Genomic DNA, 17,656 nt, shown 5'->3' on the forward strand with positions numbered 1-17,656 from the left:
ATTTTGCCACAACTTTGGAAGTATGCTTGGGGTCATTGTCCATTTGGAAGACCCATTTGCGATCAAGCTTTAACTTCCTGACTGATGTCTTGAGATGTTGATTCAATATAGCCACATAATTTTCCAGCCTCATGATGCCATCTATTTTGTAAAGTGCACCAGTCCCTCCTGCAGCAAAGCACCCCTACAACATGATGCTGCTTCCCCCCGTGCTTCACGGTTCTTTTGGGCTTGCAAGCCTCCCCCTTTTTCTTCCAAACATAACGATTACCATTATGGCCAAACAGTTCTATTTTTGTTTCATCAGACCAGAGGACATTTCTACAAAAAGTACAATCTTTGTCCCCATGTGCAGTTGCAAACCTTAGCCTGGATTTTTTTATGGAGGTTTTGGATCAGTTCCTTGCTAAGCGTCCTTTCAGGTTATGTCGATATAGGACTCGTTTTACTGTGGATATAGATACTTCTGTACCTACACTCGTGAAAATGAATGAGCATACAGCTGTATGCATGTTTTCAAGAACTCTCTGGTTTTCCTATCACCATAAAGTTGAGTAATCCTGATTTCAATTGAGATGAATACAGGACTCACTACTCTCCTGAGGGTAGATCAGAATGAGTGACAGGCAAGTGCTACTCACACTTAAAGTGCTCACACTTAAAGCCAGTTCTATTAAGCTGTCATATTGGTGAGACTCGTTGGGATATACGTGTAGTTCATTTTCTATGGTTGGTTCCATGGAAAATCAAATAGAGTATAGAACCATGTCTATTCTACGAGCTCTATTTCTGTAGCTGGCAAGAAGCCCCGAAGCACTGATTTAGGTGCAGCGGCAGTAAGAGAAGGGGGGGAGTCAGAACATAGCGAGACCCAGTGATAGGGCAGTAGCTGTTCTGTGAGAGTAAAGGGAGTGGCGAGGGGTGCGCAGCAGCCTTTAACTGTTAACCAATCACAGGCAAATCATGACTAATTAAGCACGTGATAGTCCCTCAGCATCCAGAGAGAGAGGGAGAGAGATGTACAGAGACAGACAAAAGTGAGGACGAAAAAAAGAAAGAGAGAGAGAGAGAGAGAGAGAGAGAGAGAGAGAGAGAGAGAGAGAGAGAGAGAGAGAGAGAGAGAGAGAGAGAGAGAGAGAGAGAGAGAGAGAGAGAGAGAGAGAGAGAAAATAGAGAGACAGAGAGAGAGAGAGAGAGAGAGAGAGAGAGAGAGAGAGAGAGAGAGATAGGGAAAGAGAGAGAGCGAGGAAATAGTCAACTTACACACAGCACTGACACACCCACTTAAGAAAGAAAGAGAGAGTGAGACAGAGATACATTTAGAGAGTGAGAGGAGAGAGTTTGTGAGTTCTAGCACACTCACTGTGGCTGAGTCGTTGAAGAGGGAGACGATGTGGGCTCAGTCACGTTGTGTCATATCATAAATGTGAAGGCAGGGGACAAGTTTCTGACAGCTCAGTCATGGAATTTCCCTTCAGACAGATGGCTCATCAATAGTAAAACTCTGCACAGTTGCAGCGCAGGAGGAGATGGACTAGTGTGAGTGTGCGGCGGAGCGAGGGTGAAAACAGCTGTTGACGGACAGTTTTGTGGAGCTGAGAGAAGGAAAGCAGCGGAGCAGACAACATCAGGGCTGACTGAGACAGTTTGGACTGGGAACCTCGGAGTGACAGGGGTAACAGGATTGATAGACTTCATGGGGTCAAAGGCTTGATGTTGATGTGAGTACCTTTTTTGCCTTTTGTGCTATATTTATTTTGTTCTGTGTTTTTGGAATATTCTACTCTTGTTAGAAAATCAAGTCCTCTAATACCAGTAACAAATGGTGTAATTGACATAAACATGAAAAAAGGGAGTCTTAATACAAAAAGGTCAGCATGTAATGGTGAAAATGGTCATTGGGAAATGGTGATATGATTCTGCATAAGTATACATAATATGGTTGTTATATCCAAATGTTCAACAGTAATAAACAATTCATTTGAGTTTTAAATGGCAAATGCACACTATTGGCATAGAAGAAGAAATACAATGTCAAAGATTGTCATATTAAAGAGAATTTATAATGACTATAATCAAAACAGATCAGGCATGATTAGTATCAAGACAGATAGAACTGTTGTCCTCAATCTAATCATCTTAATGGTAACATCTCTATTCAACCACTGAGTTTGACATCAAAATATATCAGCTTCATTAAATTAAAACGAATAACAATTTTCAAAAGCTGGGGTGTCCAATTTCCATTAGCTTGACCATCCATGTTTTGTGCTACCTTTAAGTGGTAGTGCTTCCTGATCTGATGTGATGGGGTCGGGGTCATCTGGAGGTCATTTGGGGGAAGGCTGTTGACGTTTTATTCCTGTTGTTTATTTGAACCCTTACACATCTCTGTGAAGAGTGCATCCAATTAACCTTCGACCAATAAGAGGAGGCACTGCTGGCCTCCTCTGACCAGTGACACTTGAGGGGATGGGGGGGGGGTCATATCCTGTCTGTGAGATAGATCCCCCCCCCAGGGTGGCATTGTACCCAAAAGGAAATAACCACAGAGCCTTAAAGCCATCGAAAACCTGCAGTTACTCATTTAGTACTGCCCAGAAAATCACAGAATCATTCCACGCAGAAACGTAATTCATAGAACAGTTGTTCTCTATTAGTGTGAGTAGTGATAAAGACCAGCATCCCAACTATATCTCAGTATTTCCATTTCTAAGAAACCAATAGACTCTACTCTACTGAAACATGCTGTCATGACGTGCTCCTACTGCCTCCTGCTACACACTAAGGCACAGCCACATGTAAGGGCATACGCAGTATCATAACCTCTTGTTAATACGTCCTGGCTCCGCTGCTATCTTCTCTAAACCCAACGCCACCACCCTTCCTAGTCAGCAGCTGTTGGCACAGTTGGTCGCAGCGGCTTCGGGGGCTTAATTTGGACCCTCCACCACCCAGGTCACCACCAAACACCACCCAGCCCAGTCTGGTGAGCTCTGGATGGGCTCCAACACAAGGATAAAGACCTTGTGTCAGCCACAACTGGTGAGCACATGTGCAATGGATATGGAGCGATAACATGGGACAGGACAGGTAATAAGCAAAAACACAGTTAAAGGGCAATGAAAACACAAAAGAGGCTAGTTAAGTTCATTTTTGAAGGATATTCATAAACACAAAGTAAGATTTAATTTCTTATCTGTCAGACTGTCGGTAGACTATATAGAGCCGTCAATGAAACTGACGGATAGCACACCCTGGAAAACAGCAGTGCTTTTAATGGAAAAGACTACCCAGGTTACATAAACTACACATAATTCGACATCAGCTTCCCAAGGCACCACACTGTGCTGCTCTCTTCAACTGTCTCAGGTGTGAAATTACTTCCCTGACCCACCCTTTGTGTTTATACTCTTTAATCCTCCAACACCTGCCACGACGCTGTCCAATTTAAACCTTCATGGAAGGAAGAGTAGAGAAAGTGTTGTTGCCTCTCAAATGGCACCCTATTCCCTATGTAGTGCACCACTTTTGACCAGTCCTGCACTTTAATGGGAATAGGGCGCCTTTTGGGACACACTTTAAGAAACGCTCAAATCAAGCCCTCTATAAATCCATATGGCAGGCGAGCTACAGGTTAGTTTTAGAGCACAGAGCATCCTAATATGCCCGCCCGCCGTCTCGTTTGCTATCGTTTTGATGAACACGGCCATTTCAGAATCAATGGGAGGTGCACTGCTAACTTACATGCTATTTCTGGCGTCATTGGTATGCATGCAGCCTCCAAGTCAAGATTCAATCAAGCCACACTCTATACATTCCCAAACAGATATTCCCTGTCAGATACCCCTTACAAACGTTATCTTCCATTCACGACTATTGATAGATGAAAATATAGCCAGATATAGATATATATATATATATATATATATATATATATATAGAGAGAGAGAGAGCACTTATACCTTTCTCCAAGAAGACCTGTCAGATCGGAAGGCTAGCAGTGAAGGATGGAAGATGAGGTAATGAGGCTACTGGGACACAGACCTGTTGTGGCTGGTTTGGTGACTCATTGTAATGGTTGGAATTAAATGAATGGAACAGTATTAAACACATATCAAACACATTGTTCCTATGCAACGTGATACCATTCCATTAATTCCATTCCGGCCATAACTATGAGCTGTCCTCCCCTCACCAGCCTCCACTGAAACAGACCATGCCCCGTATTCAGACTGACTGGCTGAGACATGCCGCTCATTATGCTATTAGGTTGTATTTGAGCGTTTGCCACCTGTTGCAGACACTTTTTGTCATGTTTGTCATTTATTGTCATGTCTTGTCCCTGTGCTCCCCATGCTATTCGTTTCCCTCTGCTGGTCTTGTTTGGTTCTTTCCCTCCTTCTATCCCTCTCTCTCCCCCTCCCTCTCTCACTCTCTCGCTCTCTCTTCTCTCTGTCGTTCCGTTCCTGCTCCCAGCTGTTCCTATTCCCCTAATCATCATTTAGTCTTCCCACACCTGTTCCCGATCCTTTCCCCTGATTAGAGTCCCTATTTATTCCTTTGTGATCCGTTCCTGTCCCGTCGGTTCCTTGTATTGTATTCACCATGCTGTGATTGCGTTTCGCCCTGTCCTGTCGTGTTTTTGCCGTGATTGTGTATCACCCTGTCCTGTCGTGTTTTGTGCCTTCATCAGATGCTGCGTGTGAGCAGGTGTCTCAGTCGACTACGGCCTGCGCCTACCCGAAGCGACCTGCAGTCTGTGGCCGCTTCTCCAGTTGTTTCCCCTCTACAAGTCTAGAGGATTTCTGTTATTCCGTTTTGGACTTTAATAAACTCTGTTTCTGTTAAGTCGCTTTTGGGTCCTCTTTCACCTGCATGACAGAAGGAACCGACCAAGGAATGGACCCAGCGACTTCAGACGCTCGTTACACTGCCGTCGAGATCCAAGGAGCCATGCTCGGCAGACACGAGCAGGAATTGTCTGCTGCTCGCCATGCCGTGGAGAACCTGGCCGCTCAGGTTTCCGACCTCTCTGGACAGTTCCAGAGTCTACGTCTCGTGCCACCTGTTACTCCCTGGCCTGCCGAGCCTCCAGAACCTAGGGTTAATAACCCACCTTGCTACTCCGGGCAGCCCACTGAGTGCCGCTCCTTTCTCACGCAGTGTGAGATTGTGTTCTCTCTCCAACCCAACACATACTCTAGAGAGAGCTCGGGTTGCTTACGTCATTTCACTCCTTACTGGCCGGGCTCGAGAATGGGGCACAGCTATCTGGGAGGCAAGGGCTGATTGCTCTAACAGATTCCAGAACTTTAAAGAGGAGATGATTCGGGTTTTTGACCGTTCAGTTTTTGGTGGGGAGGCTTCTAGGGCCCTGGCTTCCTTATGCCAAGGTGAACGGTCCATAACGGATTATTCCATTGAGTTTCGCACTCTTGCTGCCTCTAGTGAGTGGAACGAGCCGGCGCTGCTCGCTCGTTTTCTGGAGGGACTCCACGCAGTGGTTAAGGATGAGATTCTCTCCCGGAGGTTCCTTCAGATGTGGACTCTTTGATTGCTCTCGCCATCCGCATAGAACGACGGGTAGATCTTCGTCACCGGGCTCGTGGAAGAGAGCTCGCATCAACGGTGTTTCCCTGCTCCGCATCGCAACCATCTCCCTCCTCTGGCTTTGAGACTGAGCCCATGCAGCTGGGAGGGATTCGCATCTCGAATAAGGAGAGGGAACGGAGGATCACCAACCGCCTGTGCCTCTATTGCGGAGTTGCTGGACATTTTGTTAATTCATGTCCAGTAAGAGGCCAGAGCCCATCAGTAAGCGGAGGGCTACTGGTGAGCGCTACTACTCAGGTCCCTTCATCTAGATCTTGTACTACTATGTCGGTCCATCTACGCTGGACCGGTTCGGGTGCTACATGCAGTGCTTTGATTGACTCTGGGGCTGAGGGTTGTTTCATGGACGAAGCATGGGCTCGGAAACATAACATTCCTTTCGGACCGTTAGACAGGCCTACGCCCATGTTTGCCTTAGATGGTAGTCATCTTCCCAGTATCAAATTTGAGACACTACCTTTAACTCTCACAGTATCTGGTAACCACAGTGAGACTATTTCTTTTTGATTTTCCGTTCACCGTTTACACCTGTTGTTTTGGGTCATCCCTGGCTTGTATGTCATAATCCTTCTATTAATTGGTCTAGTAATTCTATCCTATCCTGGAACGTTTCTTGTCATGTGAAGTGTTTAATGTCTGCCATCCCTCCCATTTCTTCTGTCCCTACTTCTCAGGAGGAACCTGGCGATTTGACAGGAGTGCCGGAGGAATATCATGATCTGCGCACGGTCTTCAGTCGGTCCCGAGCCAACTCCCTTCCTCCTCACCGGTCGTATGATTGTAGTATTGATCTCCTTCCGGGGACCACTCCTCCTCGAGGTAGACTATACTCTCTGTCGGCTCCCGAACGTAAGGCTCTCGAGGATTATTTGTCTGTGTCTCTTGACGCCGGTACCATAGTGCCTTCTTCTTCTCCGGCCGGGGCGGGGTTCTTTTTGTTAAAAGAAGGACGGTACTCTGCGCCCCTGCGTGGATTATCGAGGGCTGAATAACATAACGGTTAAGAATCGTTATCCGCTTCCCCTTATGTCATCAGCCTTCGAGATTCTGCAGGGAGCCAGGTGCTTTACTAAGTTGGACCTTCGTAACGCTTACCATCTCGTGCGCATCAGAGAGGGGGGACGAGTGGAAAACGGCGTTTAACACTCCGTTAGGGCATTTTGAGTACCGGGTTCTGCCGTTCGGTCTCGCCAATGCGCCAGCTGTTTTTCAGGCATTAGTTAATGATGTTCTGAGAGACATGCTGAACATTTTTGTTTTTGTCTATCTTGACGATATCCTGATTTTCTCTCCGTCACTCGAGATTCATGTTCAGCACGTTCGACGTGTTCTACAGCGCCTTTTAGAGAATTGTCTCTACGTAAAGGCTGAGAAGTGCTCTTTTCATGTCTCCTCCGTTACTTTTCTCGGTTCCGTTATTTCCGCTGAAGGCATTCAGATGGATTCCGCTAAGGTCCAAGCTGTCAGTGATTGGCCCGTTCCAAGGTCACGTGTCGAGTTGCAGCGCTTTTTAGGTTTCGCTAATTTCTATCGGCGTTTCATTCGTAATTTCGGTCAAGTTGCTGCCCCTCTCACAGCTCTTACTTCTGTCAAGACGTGTTTTAAGTGGTCCGGTTCCGCCCAGGAGCTTTTGATCTTCTTAAAGAACGTTTTACGTCCGCTCCTATCCTCGTTACTCCTGACGTCACTAGACAATTCATTGTCGAGGTTGACGCTTCAGAGGTAGGCGTGGGAGCCATCCTATCCCAGCGCTTCCAGTCTGACGATAAGGTTCATCCTTGCGCTTATTTTTCTCATCGCCTGTCGCCATCTGAGCGCAACTATGATGTGGGTAACCGTGAACTGCTCGCCATCCGCTTAGCCCTAGGCGAATGGCGACAGTGGTTGGAGGGGGCGACCGTTCCTTTTGTCGTTTGGACAGACCATAAGAACCTTGAGTACATCCGTTCTGCCAAACGACTTAATGCCCGTCAAGCTCGTTGGGCGTTGTTTTTCGCTCGTTTCGAGTTTGTGATTTCTTACCGTCCGGGTAGCAAGAACACCAAGCCTGATGCCTTATCCCGTCTGTTTAGTTCTTCTGTGGCTTCTACTGATCCCGAGGGGATTCTTCCTTATGGGCGTGTTGTCGGGTTAACAGTCTGGGGAATTGAAAGACAGGTTAAGCAAGCACTCACGCACACTGCGTCGCCGCGCGCTTATCCTAGTAACCTCCTTTTCGTTCCTGTTTCCACTCGTCTGGCTGTTCTTCAGTGGGCTCACTCTGCCAAGTTAGCTGGTCATCCCGGTGTTCGAGGCACTCTTGCGTCTATTCGCCAGCGCTTTTGGTGGCCGACTCAGGAGCGTGACACGCGCCGTTTCGTGGCTGCTTGTTCGGACTGCGCGCAGACTAAGTCGGGTAACTCTCCTCCTGCCGGTCGTCTCAGACCGCTCCCCATTCCTTCTCGACCATGGTCTCACATTGCCTTAGACTTCATTACCGGTCTGCCTTTGTCTGCGGGGAAGACTGTGATTCTGACGGTTGTCGATAGGTTCTCTAAGGCGGCACATTTCATTCCCCTCGCTAAACTTCCTTCCGCTAAGGAGACGGCACAAATCATTATTGAGAATGTATTCAGAATTCATGGCCTCCCGTTAGACGCCGTTTCAGACAGAGGCCCGCAATTCACGTCACAGTTTTGGAGGGAGTTCTGTCGTTTGATTGGTGCGTCCGTCAGTCTCTCTTCCGGGTTTCATCCCCAGTCTAACGGTCAAGCAGAGAGGGCCAATCAGACGATTGGTCGCATACTACGCAGCCTTTCTTTCAGAAACCCTGCGTCTTGGGCAGAACAGCTCCCCTGGGCAGAATACGCTCACAATTCGCTTCCTTCGTCTGCTACCGGGTTATCTCCGTTTCAGAGTAGTCTGGGTTACCAGCCTCCTCTGTTCTCATCCCAGCTTGCCGAGTCCAGCGTTCCCTCCGCTCAAGCGTTTGTCCAACGTTGTGAGCGCACCTGGAGGAGGGTGAGGTCTGCACTTTGCCGTTACAGGGCACAGACGGTGAGAGCCGCCAATAAACGCAGGATTAAGAGTCCAAGGTATTGTTGCGGCCAGAGAGTGTGGCTTTCCACTCGCAACCTTCCTCTTACGACAGCTTCTCGTAAGTTGACTCCGCGGTTCATTGGTCCGTTCCGTGTCTCCCAGGTCGTCAATCCTGTCGCTGTGCGACTGCTTCTTCCGCGACATCTTCGTCGCGTCCATCCTGTCTTCCATGTCTCCTGTGTTAAGCCCTTTCTTCGCACCCCCGTTCGTCTTCCCTCCCCCTCCCGTCCTTGTCGAGCGCACCTATTTACAAGGTACATAAGATTATGGACATGCGTTCTCGGGGACGGGGTCACCAATACCTAGTGGATTGGGAGGGTTACGGTCCTGAGGAGAGGAGTTGGGTTCCGTCTCGGGACGTGCTGGACCGTTCGCTCATCGATGATTTCCTCCGTTGCCGCCAGGATTCCTCCTCGAGTGCGCCAGGAGGCGCTCGGTGAGTGGGGGGTACTGTCATGTTTGTCATTTATTGTCATGTCTTGTCCCTGTGCTCCCCATGCTATTCGTTTCCCTCTGCTGGTCTTGTTTGGTTCTTTCCCTCCTTCTATCCCTCTCTCTCCCCCTCCCTCTCTCACTCTCTCGCTCTCTCTTCTCTCTGTCGTTCCGTTCCTGCTCCCAGCTGTTCCTATTCCCCTAATCATCATTTAGTCTTCCCACACCTGTTCCCGATCCTTTCCCCTGATTAGAGTCCCTATTTATTCCTTTGTGATCCGTTCCTGTCCCGTCGGTTCCTTGTATTGTATTCACCATGCTGTGATTGCGTTTCGCCCTGTCCTGTCGTGTTTTTGCCGTGATTGTGTATCACCCTGTCCTGTCGTGTTTTGTGCCTTCATCAGATGCTGCGTGTGAGCAGGTGTCTCAGTCGACTACGGCCTGCGCCTACCCGAAGCGACCTGCAGTCTGTGGCCGCTTCTCCAGTTGTTTCCCCTCTACAAGTCTAGAGGATTTCTGTTATTCCGTTTTGGACTTTAATAAACTCTGTTTCTGTTAAGTCGCTTTTGGGTCCTCTTTCACCTGCATGACACTTTTACAACATCTGTGGCCCCGCATCATTTGGCATGGGCAGAGAAATGACATTTACTGTATATATCGTGGAGAAATCATCTCTCAATAAATCTCTCACAGACCCATGATGATGCGAATGGTTCCTCGCCTCATGCAAAACGACAGGCAGCTCATTAGCCAAGTAAATTAAATCCGAGGCCCCGGATCAGCATCGTCGTTATGACAAAGGACGTTTCTAGGATACCGACCGGCTCGTCGTCTGTGTGGGGAGACCGGAGTGACCCAAGTGTCCAGTTGTTACCGCTCCAGTAGTACTAAAAGACAGCCTAATACTGACCGGCAGACATCACACCACAGTAGGCTGATGATGTAAATGTTTTGATTTTAGCCGGGTCGTTTGGCAAGGGTGTTGTGTTGGATAAATGGCACTAGTGGTGGTGTGGACTGTAACGAGTGGTGCTGGACAATGGCCACTCAGTCAGCCACGGACGACAGCAGCTCAGGATGAAAGCAGATAAATCCCTCGTGGAGCAGAGAGAGAGCGGGAGAGAAGAGAGAGGGGAAGAGAGAGAAAGACAAAAGGAATACGAGAGAGACCACAGAGGGGGAGAGAGAGCGGGAGAGAAGAGAGAGGGGGAATAGAGAGAAAGACAAAAGGAATAAGAGAGAGACCACAGAGGGGAAGAGAGAGCGGGAGAGAAGAGAGAGGGGAAGAGAGAGAAAGACAAAGGAATACGAGAGAGACCACAGAGAGAGCGGGAGAGAAGAGACAGGGGAAGAGAGAGAAAGACAAAAGGAATACGAGAGAGACCACAGAGGGGGAGAGAGAGAAAGACAGGAATACGAGAGAGACCACAGAGAGAGCGGGAGAGAAGAGAAAGGGGAAGAGAGAGAAAGACAAAAGGAATACGAGAGAGACCACAGAGAGAGGGGGGTGAGAAAAAAAGAGCGATAGGATCGATGAAAGGAAAGGAAAATATTGATATTGGAGGGAAAGGGTCGGGGGAGGGCGAGAGAGAGAGAGGGATAGAGGGCAAATACAGGTCAATGCTCCTGGGGGTATGGTACTGGTATGGAGATGCGCACACACATAGGAAAACGCACATCATACACACTCCATTCCAAGTCCATTCCAACCGCATTTGAGCTAATTAGTGTTGACAGGAATCTAACACATTACGCGTACACACATCTGCAACATAAAACGATTATCCCACAGAAAGATGCTTTAAGTATGGTGTTGCATTCTTCTTCTTCTTTGTGCGAGACTAAACTTAGCGTGTGGAACAACATCTCGTCCCAGGAGTCAATGCAAACACCCAAGCTGACAATCACACTATCCTCCTCTCCCAATACTCATTATGTAGTCTCCATGTTAGCTGTCGCCTGTGGTCCCGCCTGGCTAATTGACAGTTCAACACACTGTACAAGAGCATGCAAACAGAGGATAACCATTATTTTGACTGACTGGCGGGAACGGTGAAAACCGGGAGAAGGGTAGTTATCTTGGCTTGCAGTTGTTATCTTTCTGCACATACTGTCAACCCCCACACGGACGTACGCACACACGCACGCACGCACACACACACACACACACACACACACACACACACACACACACACACACACACACACACACACACACACACACACACACACACACACACACACACACACACACACACACACACACACACACACACACACATCGACTACTCACGCACGCACATCTGACCCCAGCATGTCTGTTTCTGTTTTCTAATTCCGACAGCTCCTTGCCCCATCTGCTATTGTTGTCTCTATTGTGTCCCGGCATGCTCTTTGGCCCAGCACTGATGGCTCCTGTGAACAGAAATGCTGTAAAAAATCTTTGTAAATGCATTTAAGCAACAGAAAAGATAATGTCACAGGCTGTCTTGTCTCCTGTTCTAGTATATCACAGACACAGCTAAAAACACCTTCTTATTAAGCCGTGTCTGCTCTCAAAATTTGGCAGCCAGAAAAAGTTTCAGGCTAGGCTTCGGTAGGAAAACAAATTGACATTCAGCATCATAAGGCATATATCTATGTTCTGCTGTCTAGGCTGCATGATTTCTCGCTTATATCTCTCTTCATCGCTTTCACGCTCTTTTCCTCCTCTCCCGGCCCTATTGCCTCCCTCTTTCTGTCTCAGTTTCTCTCTTGCCCTCTCTTCCTTTCTCTGCCACCTCTCACTCTCTCTCTCTGTGTGCTATAGGCAAAGCTGGCGGGTGATTTAATGGTGCTCTGCTGAATGTTTGCCCCCCCCCACACACACACACACACAGATACACACACACCCGCCAACTCCCACATTCAATTCCCTTCCACTCTCCAACCCACGGGATGTTTCGCTGACCCGCTCAGTGTGACAGTTTGTCTGTGCACTTGCCACCTCTAACATCATAATTGGCAACTAGCAGAATAAAGAGCTGGCTTGGGCAGGAAAGCACCGGCATACATTATTGATAACAAACCACAAACAGCATCAGTACATCGACCTAAGCCCTATGAGCACCACTTATCAGTGGCTGTCATGTAATGTAAAGGTGCAAAGTGGAGGTATATAATTACAGCATTCCATTGTTCCTTCTTAAGAAGAACATCCACCATGGATTAGACCTGTTGACTAAAACGACTGCAATGGTCTCGTGTTCAGGGGCCATGTTGAGGTGTGTAGGTGCTCATGTTGGCATGTCTAGAGGTGTGGGGGGAGTAGCTGTGGTTGCGTAATGTATTTTCTTACAGAGAGGGAGAAAACAAATCATCACCACCGAACAGCATCTCTGAACAATAGCTGGGAGAGAGAATAGAATAGGTATGACCTATTGTATGACCTCTCTCTAAAAGTTCACACGTTCAGTAATAGAGATACACACAATGCCAGTGGAAAGACATTCACACCTCCTACAGTATGTACCATTGGTACTGTAGTTGACCCTTTCCTGCCACAATCACAGTATCTGTAAGGAAATACTTGAAACTTGCAACAAAACAATACTTAGCCTACATTTGGAAAAAAAAATGATGTGCAACTTTATTTGACAGGGTATGAATGCAGAGATCCATCTTAACAAAATGACAGTAACACAACAAGCAGTTTTATGGTTACCTAAATGATTTGCTGTTTAAACGAGGGCAGCAGAAGTGAAAATGCACCAATAGGTTCCTCAGTAGCCGCTACTGTAATGTGTTTTCATGTAAGTCTAGCTCTCCCGACAATACTCACCTGAGGCTATTCACCTTGATAGTGGGATTTTGGTAGGTAATTAATCACAGTTGGGCTGTAGTGGCACTTCCAGAGAAATCCCAAGGCCAATTAAACAGGAATTGGAGCCGAACAATGCCCAACTCTGACAGCCTGACAGACAGATGACAGACAGAGCGAGAGGGAGGTTGCTTTGACTAATGATGTCTGGGCACAGTTCAATGTCTAGTTTTTATTTACATTTGGTTGAGCTGTCAATCTAACATGAATTCAATGTGAAATCAATAAAAAAAATGTCACAATGTCATTGGATTTAGGTTAAATGTTGGGTAAATTTTTTTTCACAATGTCATTGTTGGGTAAAACAAAAAATGCCCTTATGTTGATGACTTTTTCCAAATCTAATCCGTTTTCCACGTTGATTCAACATCATCACATATATATATATTTTTTTTTTGGGGGGGGGGGGGTTGAAATGACGTGGAAACAACATTGATTCAACACATTTTTGCCCAGTGGGTTGTTTGTGCACTGCAGAGTGGTTTTGCCCAGGGGGGATGTGGGGTTGTTCTAAGAGTGGTGATGACTTTCTACGTCCTTGCTCTGCTTTTTCAGTCCATTCCATCTGATCTGATAAACCTCAATAACTCCCACTTTATTTCGCTGTCTTGTTTTTTTCCCTTTCAGCCACTCTTGTTATCCTGCAAGCTCCCGCTTGGTTTGACATTTACGGCGGAACGCCGAGTCCGCCGACCACGCAGACGAATTACCTTGCTACACAGCAGGCCTATGCGATGTGCTTGTGTGCATGCGTGTGCACGTGTGTTCGTTTGCTTTTGTCCAGGTTGCTCTGTAGAATTTAAACCGAGATATTAAACACAGCAGTGAGCTTGAACACCCTTCCAGATGACAATCCATAGATCAAATTCAAAAGAGCAATCCGTCTCTGCTTGGGACAAACGCTTCTATTTGGCAATCTGTGGCTATTATCAGGAAGAGATCGCTGAGAAAGGAACATCATCAATATAATCACCAATGAATGCATCCGGACTGCCCAGATGTGAGAAGAAAATCATTTTTGGACCAGAGCCACAGGCACACAGAATATGACAAACTCTGTTTGTACATAATGTGTCAACCTATTGGGCAAAAACTGTTTGAATCAATGTTTTTCCACATCGTAAAAAAAATGTGATGACGTTGAAACAACGTGGAAAACTGATTGGATTTGCAAAAAGAAATTAACGTAAAGGAATTTCATGCTTTTTTTCACCTAACTTCTCACCTAAATCTAATGACATGGGACATTGTTTGTTGATTTCACGTTGAAGTCACATTAGTTGACAACTCAACAAACAAAGGTAAATCAAAACTAGACCAAACCACTCCAAAAATGGATAAACAAAAAACACAGCTTTCATATCTCATCTATACAAGTGAAATGAGCTGGATGAACAGTTCGAGTGGGTCTTTTTGTAGCTTGTGCGAGCTCTCATGGGTGTCATGGCAACCCTCACCTGTTGCCGCGGACAAAAAGACAGTTCCATATCACAGGAAAAAATGCTCTGATCTGGAGCACGCTCAGTGGGGAGACTGCGAGAAAACAAGATGTGTGTTTCAGAACAACATGCAAAACAACACACAAAAACAACAATACGACAGGGAGGGAGGCTGCATGTGATGAAATCTGAATTATAGCTAGAGTTAAAAATATGACACGAAAGAGGGAATAGTAATAAGCTTTCCTTAGAAAGCTTTCCTAAAACTGGCTGACGAGAGCAAAATGCATCATACGGGCCTGATTTCTGTATTTTGAAAGCTACATATCTTGAAAACTTCATTGCTGACATGCAAAACAGTTTGGGAATACATCAACAATAGACTAAATACCAAACGTTTTCGGGTGGAGTTTTCCTTTAATCCCCACTGATGTAAAAACACAGATGCCTACTGTACCATCACTTTGGATGAAAAATAGCAGAGGTCACTTTGGGCTACTGAGTTGCAGCAGAAGCGGGTTAAAGAAAATGTGTTTTTGTTACATCCCACCTCTTCCTCTTCCCTGGCAGGTGTGATCTGTGATGTCACTCAGGGAGATGAGCATGACTGAAGAGTCATCTCTATAAATCATGGCTGTCACGGGTCTCAGCGAGGGGAAGCAGTTGGCTGACACACACACGCTAAACACACTGCGTCTAGAACCAGTGGTCAGGACACACATCACGCTCTGCGTATCTCCCGGCCTCACTTCATGAAGGTAGGAACATCCGTCAGGGTCGTGAGGGAGTGATGTGATTACACACTTCCCTCTGTATTGATGGACATGATTTGCATGCACACACACACATGCACGCTCTCTCTCTCACGAGCCATAAAACAGGCAAAGCATCAATACAGGACTAAGATCGAATCCTACTACGGCAGCTCTGATGCTCGACAGATATGGCAGGACTTGCACACTATCACAGATTACATGTGGGTAAGACTATTAAACAGGTTAACATTAGCAAGGCCACAGGGCCTGATGGAATACCCGGATGGGTACTCAAGAGCATGCACTGATCAGCTGGCAAGTGTCTTCATTGAAATGTTCAACCTATCCCTTACCCAGTCTGTAATACCAACTTGTTTCAAGCAGACCACCATAGTCCCCGTGCCCAAGAATTCCAAGGTAACCCGCTTAAATGACTATTGCCCCGTAGCACTCACACCTATAGCCATGAAACACTTTGAAAGGCTGGTCATGGCTCATATCAACACCATCATCCTAGACACGCTCCAATTCGCATACCGCCCTAACAGATCCACAGATGAAGCCATCTCTATTGCACTCCACACTGCCCTCACCCACCTGAACAATAGGAATACCGATGTAAGAATGATGTTCATTGACTACAGCACAGCATTGAACACCATAGTCCCCTCCAAGATCATCACCAAGTTCAGGACCCTGGGACTGAATACCTGCCTCTGCATCTAGATCCTGGACTTTCTGATTGGCCACCTCCAGGTGGTGAGGGTAGGTAACAACACATCTGCCACTCTGACCATCAACATGAGGGCACCTCAGGGGTGTGTGCTTAGGCCCCTCCTGTAGTCCCTGTTCACCCACGACTGCTTGGCCGTGCATGACTCCCACCTCATCATCAAGTTTGCTGTTGACACAATTGTGGAAGGACTGATGACAATGAGGCAGCCTATAAAGAGGTGGTCAGAGACCTGGCAGTGTGGTGCCAGGACAACAACCTCTCCCTTAACGTCAGCAAGACACAGGAGCTGATTGTGGAATACAGGAAATAAAGGGGCGAGCACTAAAGAATGAACATGGACACACACACCCACACAGTTGTGAAGAGGGCATAACAGGACCTCTTCCCCCTCAGTAGGCCGAACAGATTTGGCATAGACCCTCAGATCCTCAAAAGCTCCACTGCTGCACCATTGAGAGCATCTAGACTGGCTGCATCACCGCTTGGTACGGCAACTGCAAGGCACCCAACCACAAGCTGCCCAGTACATTACTGGGGCCGAGCTCTCTGCCATCCAGGGCTTCTATATCAGGGGGTGTGAGAGGAAGGCCCAAATTATTGTCAAAGACTCCAGCCACCCAAGCCATAGACTGTTCTCTCTGCTACCTCACGGCAAGCAGTACCAGTGCAGCAAGTCTGTAACCAACAGGGCCATGAACAGCTTCTACCCACAAGACTACTAAACAAGACTGCTAAATAGCTAATCAAATCGCTACCCGGACTAGCTGCAAAGACCCTTTTTTGCACTAATTCTCTTGCACTGACTCTACGCACCCACACTAGACTCTACCCACACATTCACACATGCTTACACAAAAACGAAAAGCTGAAAGCTGAAATGCATTGAGTCAATAAGTATTTAACCCATTTGCTATGGAAAGCCTAAATAAGTTCAGGAGTACATATGTGCTAAACAAATCACGTAATAAGTTGCATGGACACACTGTGTGCAATAATAGTGTTTCACGTGATTTTGAATGACTACCTCATCTCTGTACCCCACACATACAATTATCTGTAATGTCCCTCAGTCGAGCAGTGAATTTCAAACACATATTCAACCACAAAGACCAGGGAGGTTTTCCAATGCCTCGCAAAGAAGGGCACCTATTGGTTGATGGTAAAAAAATAATAATAATAAACAGACATTGAATATACATTTGAGCATGGTGAAGTAATTAATTACGCTTTAGATGGTGTATCAATATACCCTGTCACTACAAAGATACAAACGTCCTTCCTAACTCAGTTGCTGGAGAGGAAGGAAACCGCTCTGGGATTTCACCATGAGGCCAATGGTGATTTTAAAACAGATTCAGAGTTCAATGGTTGTGATATGACATTATTACATTACATTACATTTAAGTCATTTAGCAGACGCTCTTAGCCAGAGCGACTTACAAATTGGTGCATTCACCTTATGACATCCAGTGGAACAGTCACTTTACAATAGTGCATCTAAATCTTAAAGGGGGGGGAAGAGGGAATACTTATCCTATCCTAGGTATTCCTTAAAGAGGTGGGGTTTCAGGTGTCTCCGGAAGGTGGTGATTGACTCCGCTGTCCTGGCGTCGTGAGGGAGTTTGTTCCACCATTGGGGGGCCAGAGCAGCGAACAGTTTTGACTGGGCTGAGCGGGAGCTGTACTTCCTCAGTGGTAGGGAGGCGAGCAGGCCAGAGGTGGATGAACGCAGTGCCCTTGT

At 46.8% G+C, this 17,656-nt stretch overlaps 1 protein-coding gene across 3 annotated transcripts in view; it reads left to right on the forward strand.

Annotated features, from left to right (window-relative positions):
* Positions 1 to 1,232: 1,232 nt before the first annotated feature.
* LOC124013629 (D(4) dopamine receptor-like) overlaps positions 1,233 to 17,656 on the forward strand; it is a 36,682-nt gene continuing 20,258 nt past the window's right edge. For 2 of the 3 annotated variants that reach the window (XM_046327966.1, XM_046327968.1), the window contains exons 1-2: positions 1,233 to 1,721; positions 14,995 to 15,182. The gene's annotated coding sequence lies outside the window, so the exon portion shown is untranslated. The remainder of the gene's footprint in view (positions 1,722 to 14,994; positions 15,183 to 17,656) is intronic. The other variant, XM_046327967.1, reaches the window with a different exon arrangement.

Source organism: Oncorhynchus gorbuscha, linkage group LG25 (genome assembly GCF_021184085.1).
Source record: "Oncorhynchus gorbuscha isolate QuinsamMale2020 ecotype Even-year linkage group LG25, OgorEven_v1.0, whole genome shotgun sequence".
In the NCBI taxonomy this organism is placed as follows: Eukaryota; Metazoa; Chordata; class Actinopteri; order Salmoniformes; family Salmonidae; genus Oncorhynchus; species Oncorhynchus gorbuscha.